This window comes from Thamnophis elegans, chromosome 1 (genome assembly GCF_009769535.1).
Source record: "Thamnophis elegans isolate rThaEle1 chromosome 1, rThaEle1.pri, whole genome shotgun sequence".
NCBI classification, from domain to species: Eukaryota; Metazoa; Chordata; class Lepidosauria; order Squamata; family Colubridae; genus Thamnophis; species Thamnophis elegans.
This window is the reverse complement of record NC_045541.1, coordinates 184203054-184214924: the sequence shown is the minus strand read 5'-3', so window position 1 is coordinate 184214924 and position 11871 is coordinate 184203054.

Genomic DNA, 11871 nt, shown 5'->3' with positions numbered 1-11871 from the left:
AAAAATATTAATAATACCAATGATGAGAAAATATATACTGATATCTATTTCACATGATCTTCTTTATTAATAAAGTTTGTTTCTCTAGTATGTTAATAGAGAATCTAACTCTAGAATCATCTAATAGTCAATTAAAAGAAACGGTAAGTAAAGAACTCAGCAAAATATCAGGGAAGTATGCAAACAATCATGTTTAAAAAAACTGGCAATAAAGACAACATGAGAATTTTTTTTAAAAAACCCTCATATTATTAAAATAAATAGTGAGAAATGAGCATGCTAGAAATTGATATTCACATCTTTTATATCAAAGATTTTTTCTAAACTGATCACAGAATTTATTTGGAGAATATTGGTATTTAAGTAAAATGAAAAGGAGGATGATTATTGCTTATTAACAGATACATTCTCATCAGGAATAACATCAGATATAAAAATTTCCCAAAGTAAAATTAAAGTTCACAGTCCCCATATAAATTAGAGATTTTTATGTCTCATTATATTCTCTCGACAATTCAGATCAGGCCTGCATAGGATAATGTAGCATTTGGGGAAAAAGATACAAGCCAAGAGACCAGCGCCAGAGGCCAAGATGGAGAAGATCTCCACGGCCACCATGGACTTCCCTTTGGTGCTCAGGTAGGTAGGGAGGAAGGTAATCCAAACACTGCAAAAGACCAACATACTAAAAGTAATGAACTTGGCTTCGTTAAAACTGTCAGGCAATTTCCTAGCCAGAAAGGCTACCATAAAACTCACAAAGGCAAGGAAACCCAGGTAGGCAAGGACAGTATAAAACATCCAAGCTGAGCCTTCATTACATTCCAAGATGGCCTCTCCTACCAAGGAGTGGAAGTCCATGTTGGGAAATGGGGGAAAGCTTACCAGCCATGTGGCACAAAGAACTGCTTGGATCAGGGGACAGGCTAAGACAATGGAATTGGTCAGTGGTTTTCCTAAGAGTTTCCTTGCCTTGTTCCCTGGCTTGGTAGCCATGAAGGCCAAAACCACCATGACAGTTTTTGCCAACACAGAGGAAACTGCAAGGGAAAAGAGAATGGCAAAGGTAATTTGTCGCAAAAGACAGGTAAACTTTCCAGGTTGACCAATGAAAAAGAAGGAAGAGAGGAAGCAGAGCAGGAGGGAGACCAGGAGGATGTAGGTGAGATCTCGGTTGTTTGCCTTGACAATCGGTGTGTCACGATGTTTATGGAAAATTGCTAGGACTGACAATGTGATAAAAGAGAGAAAGATAGTAAGAGATGCTAAAGTGTATCCCAGGGTATCTTCATAGGAAAGGAAGTGGATCTTCTTGACAATGCATTGGTCCTTGTCCTTGTTGGGATATTGGTCTTCTGGGCAGGGGTCACAGCGAGCTGCATCTGAAATGAAGCATCTTTGTCTAAATATTTCATGTGCAATCATAGTAAGAATTATACCTCCTGGCTCATATCTCAGATATGACTCCTTTCCACATTGATCAATTCAATAAGAAAGGAATGGAAGGACCCTCTGGGAAACTTTTTGTGCCATGTAAAAATCGAAATGTCTTTCTTCAAAATGAGCCTGGAGGAACAGTTGCTCAGAGATTGAGATCTCTGCCTCTGTAAGCAACAGATACCTGTTAAAATATTTTTTCAAGAGGGAGAGAAGCAGTGGTGGTTTTGGGCAGATAGTACTGCCAGGTCACTCAGGGGCACAACCTTTGCATGCTTGATGTGCGCTGTGCACATATGCGCACACATGCAAACTGCACTAAATATGCGCAGAAGCAAAAAGCAAGATGGGGCAAACTGGGCCGGACTGGTAGGGGACCCACCACTGGAGAGAAGGGTTGGCCCCTGATTTTTATTTCCACTTTTTAATGGAGGTCTAAGAAGAATGACTGCTCTCTCAATCAGGAATCCTGCTTTTTGCTTCTTAGTTCCATCATCATTTGGAGTGTTATAAAATCATAAGGTGACACACAAATGCACACAATCTCACACGTAAAAATGCACATGTTTAATGGGATCTGGGGGAGTGAATTTCTCTGTTTCAAACCAGCATCTCCCATCATTCAATCAGACTTTTTTTTGTAGAGATAGCCTAAGAGATTACGAAAAATTGATTTATTTCTCTGACAGGTATATAATTTTTAAGGGACTCTGATAACCTTGATAGAAGTAGTGCACTAAGAATAATACAAAATTTGAACACCCAACACATTCTACCATACATTCAGGGAAAAAATCATAGTTAGTTTTCCCACTGATGTGAGGTAAGAGGAATGGAAAGAAAAGCAGGAAATCTGATTTTTTTGTCTTGAATGCACCATGTGGTAAAATTGGTGAAGAGAGCAATCTTGCCAATCCTAGTTCCTCAGAGATAGGTAATTAGACTTGTGGGGGGAGGTTTCACAACAATTTGCATCTGTATTGTGAAGCATGTCAAACCAACCACAAATCACCCAAATCTCTTAATATTTTAATATATTGAATGGCTTCCTTGATCCTGGATGATCTCCATTTGAAGGTTGCTCTACCTGTCTGATTAGAAATGGTGCCTTCTGGACAAGGGTCACATTTGTAGCAGCAAACCTGTTCACCCTCTGGAACTGTTCTCTTCTCACCTGCCTGGCACCTCTTCTTGCCACACCTGGCAAAGGGAACCTTCTAAGAGAGAAAAGAGAACAGTTTGAGATGGTCTATTCAATGGTCATGCATCATTTAATTGACACATTAAGATCTCCATCTTCAAAAGGTCTTTAGGAGAACTGATTCACCATCCTGAAACATCAACCAGAAGAGTTCCTTGGGAATTGAGACCAGTGGCATTACCAGCTAACCAATTGATGTTTACGACTGGCACCTATCTCATGTAAAGAAGTTAAAGAAGAGCCTTGGTGGTGCAGTGGTTTCTCTCCAGCTCAAGGTTGATTCATCCTTCCATCCTTCCAAGTTTGGTTAAATGAGGACCCAGATTGTTGGGGGCAATATACTGACTCTGTGGACCATTTAGAGATGGCTGTAAAGTACTATAAATCGGTATATAAATCTTAGTGGTATTGCTATTGCTAAAGGTAGTCCCCACTTATTGAACCTAATTGAGACACTAACCCTTGAGCCACAGTGTACAAGAAAGCTTTAGATGTCCCAGCATCATAGCACAGCATGAAGTCCCTTCTGCTCCCATATTGCCTCAAAGTGCAAAGCTCACAGTCATCCTGGCCAAAATGATGGTGCAAAGACCCAACTGCAGCCACCATCATCACCCTGCAGTCTAAGTCCTTGCAATTATCTGCTCCTTCGCTATACTTGTGTTCCTGATGAAGCCATGCCAGCCAGGCCATTTGGGAGGAAACTCTTGTCTACATGGGGCTATTCCCCAAGAAGTAAACCACCATGAGTGACCTTGGGAAGAAAGCTTTATGCATGTCCAGAAGAACATGAGCCTTTTTTTTGAATTCAGGACATTTCCTTCCAACCCACCTTTTTGGCCCAGATGATTGCATTGGAGTTGATGGTGAAATCCTGGCTTTGGGAAAGCCTGGGATCCATTTGCCCAACTTTCATGTAGACAAAAGATTGATTGGGGAGGAAAATCCAGTTGAGAAGATCATAACGAGCAGACATTGGTCCATTTTCTAAGAAAGAGACTTCATTTCCATCACTGTTATTGAACCTGATGTTCTTCAAATAGGCAAGAAGCTGAAAGGAAAGAGACCATTGAAAAGTGGAATAATTAAAAATGAGACATCATGAATTCTATCATTCTCAGCTGACCATCATTTTAGGAGATAATTACAAATCTTTGAAGCGTTACATGTTAGCTTGATGGATAACTGAGTGATCAGAAGCATCATGAAATCATGTGAATCTCATATTGGAGAATTAGAGATGGATCTCCCTAACAGTGAGGATGATTAACCAATGGAAAGCTTGCTTTTAGAAGTTGAGGGTGCTTCATTACTGGAGGTTTCTAAGAAGAGACTGGACTGCCACCTATCGGAAATGGTATGTTTCACCAGGGGGTTGGACTAGAAGACCTTAACCTTTATCCAAGGAAGGTGCCTTCCAGCTCTACTCTGATTTATTGAAAAGAGAACCCTGGTTAATGAAACGTGGTGGCACAGTAGTTAGAATGCAGTATTGCAGGCTACTTCTTCTGAATACCAATTGCCAGCAGTTTGACAGTTCAATTCTCACTGGCTCAAGGTTGACTCAGACTTGCATCCTTCCGAGGCCAGTAAAACAAAGACCCAGATTGTTGGGGACAATATATTGACTATGTAAACCACTGAGAGATCACTGTAAAGTACTTTAAAGAGGGCTGTAACTCTCTGTGAAGCTTTATATAAGTCTAAATGCTAAAGGTCGGTGTAGCTGGTGAAGTATTTTAATGAAGATTCAGGTTAATGTCAGGTTTCCAAATAGCATTCAAAATTAAATCAGAGTATGAGGCAAAAGATTCCTCAAAGTTCCAGTTTATCAAGAGAGCCATGTTGGCACGTCTGGGAAACCTGAATCTGAAGGCTTCCCAATTTTCTCCACCTGGTTGAAAGTTGAAGATCTTGCCCCCACACCCACATCACATAATCCACTCTTCCACCGCCATGTTGGCAGTTCCACCCATTCAGTTCTGGTCAGGTGTAGAGGGGCAAAGACAAAAAATGACCTTGGCTTTCTAGAAAGAATTTTGTTATAGCTATGTAGCATCTCACTCCTTACTTTTTCCCACAATAGAAAATGCATAGTAGAATGATAGAAAGTGTGGCAGGCCAAAGATCCAGAAGAAAGATAGCTGGAGGCCTAGCAGCTAGTTCTATTGCTAATAATCTCAATAGAAAAAGGAGATATTTTCATCACTTTGCATTGGAGCCCTTCGGTGAGTGCTGAGATTCAGAAGGACTCCATTCACACATTAAGCTGAGCAATACAAAGAAAGCAGCTAAACAAATGGACCTTGTTCACACAGGATGCTCAGCCATTAAAAACAAAGCAAGTCAAAATAAATTGAGCCTAGCATCTTATTACAGGTTGGGTGCAGGCAGCATGCAAGAAGAAACTTTGGTGGTTCTTCAGATCTGGCCAGGATTTCACTGGTCTGTTAAAGCATCTTGCATAAAGGCAACCAGATCTTACATCTCTTGCTCTGGGTTGACATCTCCTACCTGGAATAGGGTTTCATCCCATGAAAATCAGATAACCATTCAAGATCTCTCAGGACTTTGTAGGAAGAATGTTTCTTATCTTATTGAAAACTGGTTTAGTTATACATTGTCTTTTGAATCAAACTATTATAGTTATTTTATAACATTTTAATAATTGCTGCTTGTTTGCTGTTTGCTATTTTATAATTTAGTTTATTTTCAGATATAATTAACTGGGTGACATGGACGTAAATTAAGAAAGAAATGTCCATGGGAAATTCTATGGAAAAATCTGTGGACTGGATAAAATTCAGAAAAATTACCTGCCATGACTGAGCATTTGTGATCCTTTTTCCAAGCCTCATCATGGCTGGTTGTGCTCCTGATCCAAGCATTGTATGTAGAGCATGTGCCACAGCATAAATGGCATTGTAGATATTGAAACTTTCACCTGTCATGCTCGTTTCAAACATGTAAGATGGCACATTCTGAAAATTCTCCTTTCCTGTACAGTGTTTTCCCCACTTGGGGGGGATCAATCCTGGTCTGTGGATCTTGCAGCCAAAAATCCTTTCCCACCATAGAGGGAGAAAGACATCTCCTTGGGGGTTCAAGGGGTCTAAAGACAGAATGAAATGCCTGAATTCTGGGTTATCAGGGCTTTGATCCCTGAAATGGAAAGTACCATGGAAAGGCTTTAGATATTTCAACATTGTGTGAGATGCGCTTATTTCCCAATGGGAAGTCAAGATCCAGACAACTCTAAAAGCCAAATTACTCTTGGCTTCCAAATAATAGAGAGAGGTATATATCGTTTTAATACATTTGGATTCTCCAAATACAATAATCACTTCAGCTTTATCCCAGGTTGGGATTAAAGGAATACATTTTTTTGCTGCTAAATAAGTAGATACAGATTCCAACAGGTGAGTAAAGGCCAGGCAGATCTCCTTCTCCTTCAGCATTGGCACCAAAGTAGAGATGAAATGTTCTCCATTGTCATTTTCAGGGGCCACCAGCCCAACCCAGTTCCACTGGAAATACAGGAGCAGCCGGACTAATCCCACATACTGAGGAAATTCATTGGGGCTGATCCGGAAAAAGGAAGGAAAAACAGTTTTGTCTCCTTGAGCGAACTTGAGGAAGTGAAAACCAAACTGCAGAAAAGGAGAGCCTTGTCATAATTTTTAGGACAATATTTCATTCTGGTGTTAAGGGTCAGTATCAGTAGCTTTTTGCCCTGCCAGTTTGATTGATTCATTTTGCATGGAGTGAGAGGCTTCCAGTTACAATGACAAATTCAGATTTCAACAGGTGCGTGAAGATCATGCAGCTGAATGCTTTTTCTTTGCTATGTATCAACAAATTTGGTTTATTCTTCAAGTGTACTTCACTTAAGGACTAGTAATAGTGATAGATGAATATAATTTAGTAAATATAATTTTTCTTTCTATCTATCACTTCCTTTAACTGAGCTGAACTCCCTGTGACCAGATGGTTGCAGATGGTCTGCATCTTTGGATGTCAGGTCTGCCATCTTCAGTCTGGTGCCTCACAGGCATCCTGCCATCAATGGCTGTGGGGTAGAGTGGTGGGCATTGGGAAAAAATGGGCAATTAACCTGTGTGAGTAATTCGTGAGAAATAAGGAAGGGGGAATGACAGCTTGAACTAGTTTGTGCCAGCCCTCAAGGCTATGCACCATGAGGAAGAATTTGGATTTCCCCAAACAACTCGGCGCTCTCAAATCACCTAGGAAAATCTTAGTTGGCTGAAGACAAACTGGCCATGGGGAATGCAGGGATGAGGGAAAACATTTTGTATTTTTTTCATGCCAAAACATAGTTCTAGCCAGACTTTATGGCAGCCAGTAACCTTCAGTAGGAGAACCTATCACTTCAACTAAATGGAGTTGAGGGTCTTACTTTCCTAAGGGAGCTACCTGGGGCAGGTCTGACATTGGAAAACTTGTGGCTCTGTAAGTCTCTCCTACACCCTCAACTGGGATAGCTACAGAGTCCCCTTGCTCCTTCCATCAAACTCTGCTTGAATCACATCTGGTTTGTTCAATTTTCCCACTCAGTCTCTTCCACACATCCCTTGTGCTTTCTGTTCTGTAATACAGATGTGATCCTTTGCTCTCTTAAAATGTCAAGAAACCCAATCTGTAAGGAAGGAAAACTCACCAGAGCAGACTTGGGTCTTTCCTAAGACAAGGATAAACCTTATGAAGAGTATAACTGACATAGTTTGCCTGGCTCTGATATATGAGAAGCCAAGGTAATAAACCATCAATGTGATTCACACAATAAACCAGACTGAAGCATCGTTACATTTACATTGCATTAGGAAAAAACTCATTCAGGAAAGCATTTCAGAAATACTTTCTTATCTGTTTACAATGTGTGTATAAAGAAATTTATCCTGACATACAAAATATACAACATGAATTCAACAGTGGCATCTTGTAATTCCTCAAATCTCAGAGTCCTGATTTTCCTCAAGTAACTTTGGCTTCATCTTTGACTTCTGTGTCTTGTTTTCTGCTTGCTCTATACTGCTACCCTACCTAACCCCTTTACCTGTGGAACTTTGAAGATGCTGAAGATGGAGGCCATTTGCCTTGAGTATTGGGAGTTGACATCTCCAACAACAGAGAGCAATGCATCCTGCTTGTCACATTTGTAACCTGGAACCATCTGGCCTCGTGTAGACAGAAGAGAGAGGCTGTTCCAGGAAATCCTCCTAACAGTCTCCTTATTGTCATAAATATGGAAGCCGAGGGTTATGTTGGGAAGCAGAACCAAATCCTTGTTGATTTTTGTGACTGCATGTACCAAGGCCAGAATTAGCAGATAATTCTTGAATTCAACGCTATAAAGAGAAAACATTGGGAAATATTAGAGAGAAGCTTTTGTGTGCTAAGGAAGGTTGTCTTTCCTTTATTGCATTTGTATGTGTATCTCCCAGTCTTTGAGGTGTTGAATATATTTGTTGTGATCCTTTGGACAAAAAAATGTGATTAAGAAGATTTTGTGGATGGACCATCCACTTGAAACCATGGTCCATTAGAGATAGGCTGAGAAATTTACACCTTTACAACCTAAACAGCCACGACTCCTCCAAAAGAGAAATATCTTTAATAGGTTTGTCCATTTGATTAATCCTTTGAAGGGTGTTTCAGCTCTGGGAACCACTCTGTTCACAATACTCCACTGAAGGCCACAACATAGAGTAGCTATCCATTGTAACTGGATTTGCCTTTTCTATAAATTTTCCAACTTGACTTTTTTCTCCAAATAAATAATGGAAATGACCTTTCTCACTAACCAAGTGCAGTTTCTGTCATGTATACCCTTCCTCAATTATTGTGCTGTTTATCATCTTCCTGTAGAAACTGGAACATTCTACACTATTTTAGAAGAATGCTTCTTTATCCAGAAAATCACCAAGGCTTCTAAACTGCAGCAGAACCTGCAAACATTAGTAGAGTATTAATTTATGAAAGGAGTTTCCTGAATCCCAAACAAAGCAGAAATACTTTTAATCCATTCCCTTCCAAGTGAAACTTACCTTATTGTAATTCTTGACTTTGATGGCTCACGGTCAAACTCTATCATTTCAATAAGAGCAAACTTTTGCAGGAGCAAATTCCCCCCAATAATGAGATCCCCAGACTTGTAGTAGTCCTTCACATTTCGGAGAGGGTTCCTCACTACACATACAGTTTGCATTATCTTATGAGTTGTTGAAGGCAGGAGCCAAAGGAGAAGCAGCAGGAGAAGCAGCCCATTCATAATTCCCACCTTCCTTCATAGATCACAAATCAAAATTTGTTGAGAAGCAGAACTGCAAGTGGCTTCCACAAAATCCCACCAAGTCGTTAGCAGAGAAGAAGCAAAGTGTGCCACATGGGTGGCCTTGAGGCTAATTAATAGCAAGTGTGCTTTCTCTTACCTAGACTGAGTTGTCATTCAGTGCCCAGTTCAGTTTCATGGATCGAAAGAAATGACTTGTTTCCAAAACAACCTAAGGTGACATGTCCAGATCCCCTTGGGAGAGCTCAGACATTATTTCTTTTAAGCAAGTTTTATCGTGGAAGACTTCTGTGGGTAAAAATCTATTTGGGATTCATTAAGAATTACTGTACTTCTGATAATTGCAAGGAAGAGCAACATCCTACTTAGCAATTTCCTTCATGCACCAGAAGGGGGAAAACATCTTTGTGTCTCTTGTTCTTCATCCAAAGAGCAGATGGAATTGAGGGTCAGGGTCCAGGTGGGATTTGGGCTACCTGAAACCCCTCAGCACCTGCATCCAAGATGGAGTCTGGCTTGTGCCAGGTTTTTTTTTCCAGATAGGGCTAAGCATGGTGATGAGTTGTAGCCTTGCAAAAGTGACCAATAATGCAGGTGTTTGTAGAAGAAACATTTTATTTATTCTTACATGTTTAGGGATGATATAGAAGCTCATTTCTCTTATACCCCTTACAAATAGTGAGTGGGGGACTCCAGATATAAGGCTAATTTAAACAGCATTAGAAGTGTCTGTGGAGATTCTCAGTCATCCAGGTCATGGTTGTCCCAAAGGTGGACTTTCTTGTTTTTCTTTTGAAGACATTTCACTTCTCATCCAAGGGGTTTCTTCAGATCTGATTGAATGGTGGGGAATGGAAGGATTTATACTCCTTGCAGACAGCTGGTGATTTGTATTCCTTGTGAGAGTCATTTGGAGGTTTATCTGATTCATCAGGATCACCTGAGTAGTGCAAATGGGTGTGGAGCTTTCTTGGCTGCAGGATGTTTTCTGCCCTGTGTCCCATCCCTGCTGAAGACAGGTGCAGGCTGTTGGGGATGAGTCTGTGTTGTCTGTATCTTAACCTGAAGAGCAAATGGTTCCTGCAAATTTGCAATTTTTCTGGAAATCCATTCATTCTCCCACACCATTCAAAGACTGTTCATCCCAAAATGCAGAGGTAAATAGGCAACTGGACTTTCTGGTTCTTCTTTGAAGACATTTTGCTTCATTGGAAGAGGACCATGACTAGGCTGGGGACAGATCCTATTGTAGAAAATCTATCTTTATAGTCACTAAGAATTGTCACTCACTTGATAGTTTATCAACAACCAAACCTTTCAGCAGTTCCAAGAAGATTCCACACCAATTTGCACTAGTCAGGTTACCCTGAAGATATAGATAAACCTCCAGGTTGCCTCAATGACTCTGAGAAAGAGTACTAACAACCAGGTGATTGCAAGAATATAAATTCTTCCATTTTCCACCATTCATTCAGAAGTGAAGAAGCTTCTTGGATTAGAAGTGCAACATCTTCAAAAAGTCCAGTCGCTTTAAGAAAAAAACACCTTTGGGACAAACATGACCTGGATTTTAGCAGTTGGAATAGAGTTCTTTTCAGGTGGGGAGTGGGAGTAGAACTCCTTAGCATTAATTACTGTGTAAGAAATACTGTACTAATGATCTGATGGTCATTTTAAAAAATCCTTTCTTAGAGAGCACCTAGAAGCCAAGAGGAACATGTGTGCCAAATTTCAAGTTTGTAGGCTCTACGATTCTGTAGATTTCATGATGAATTCATGGTACTTGGCTTTTATATATATAGGTTTTGGGAATACAGACTATAAAACAGGTATTGAATCAGAAAGTAGGCAGTGATTTGATGAAAATCCTACTTTGCATGTGATACATTTGAGGACTGGTGAGGCAGATCCAAGAAAGGGTGGAATTGGAACCGAAGAGGAAATGAGAGCAGATAACAGTGATTTTTGTTCAGTTCTATACTCAGGTTTACTTGTTTTAGAAAACCTATGATGTAATCATACAAACCTTGCTTTGACTGCTGAAATCCCAGTTCCAATCTCCAGCATCCATTGATGGATCGGGAGGGTTGCTGACCTAAATTAGACAGGAGCTGTTTTTTGGTAGCCATTTCTTCTGGAAATGGAAATGGAATAAATAAATGTTCATAGCTCAGGTCATCTTTTCTCTCTTCTTCTTCTTTTTTCAGAAAGTGCCCTTTGCCAGGTGTGGCAATATATAATATATATTATATTTATATAATATATAATATATTATAATATATAATATATAATATAATATAATATATATATATATATGTGTGTATGTGTTATATTATAATATAATATAATATAATAATATAATATAATATAATATAATATAATATAATATAATATAATATAATATAATATAATATAATATAATATAATATAATATAATATAATATAATATAATATTATATTATATTATATTATATATTATAATATAATATAATATAATATAATATAATATAATATATATATTATATTATATTATATTATATTATATTATATTATATTATATTATATTATATTATATTATATTATATTATATTATATTATATTATTATATTATAATAAAGGCAACAGTAAAAATATTGGCTTTCCTTTATTTATTTATCAGCACAAATACAACACAAATGTGGCAAAAGGCAACAGTAAAAATATTGGTCTCTTGTGACGAGCCAATAGACAGATAATGGAAGCAGTTAGCTTCCTCCTATATATATATAGACACACACACACACACACACACACACACACACACATTGCTTGGCCAGTCAATGGTTGTGCACCTGAATATCATCAGTGTTGTTATGTTATCCCCTCAACCCTGACTGGAATCAGAGAAAGTATAGAACCATATAATACTATTATACTAATACTA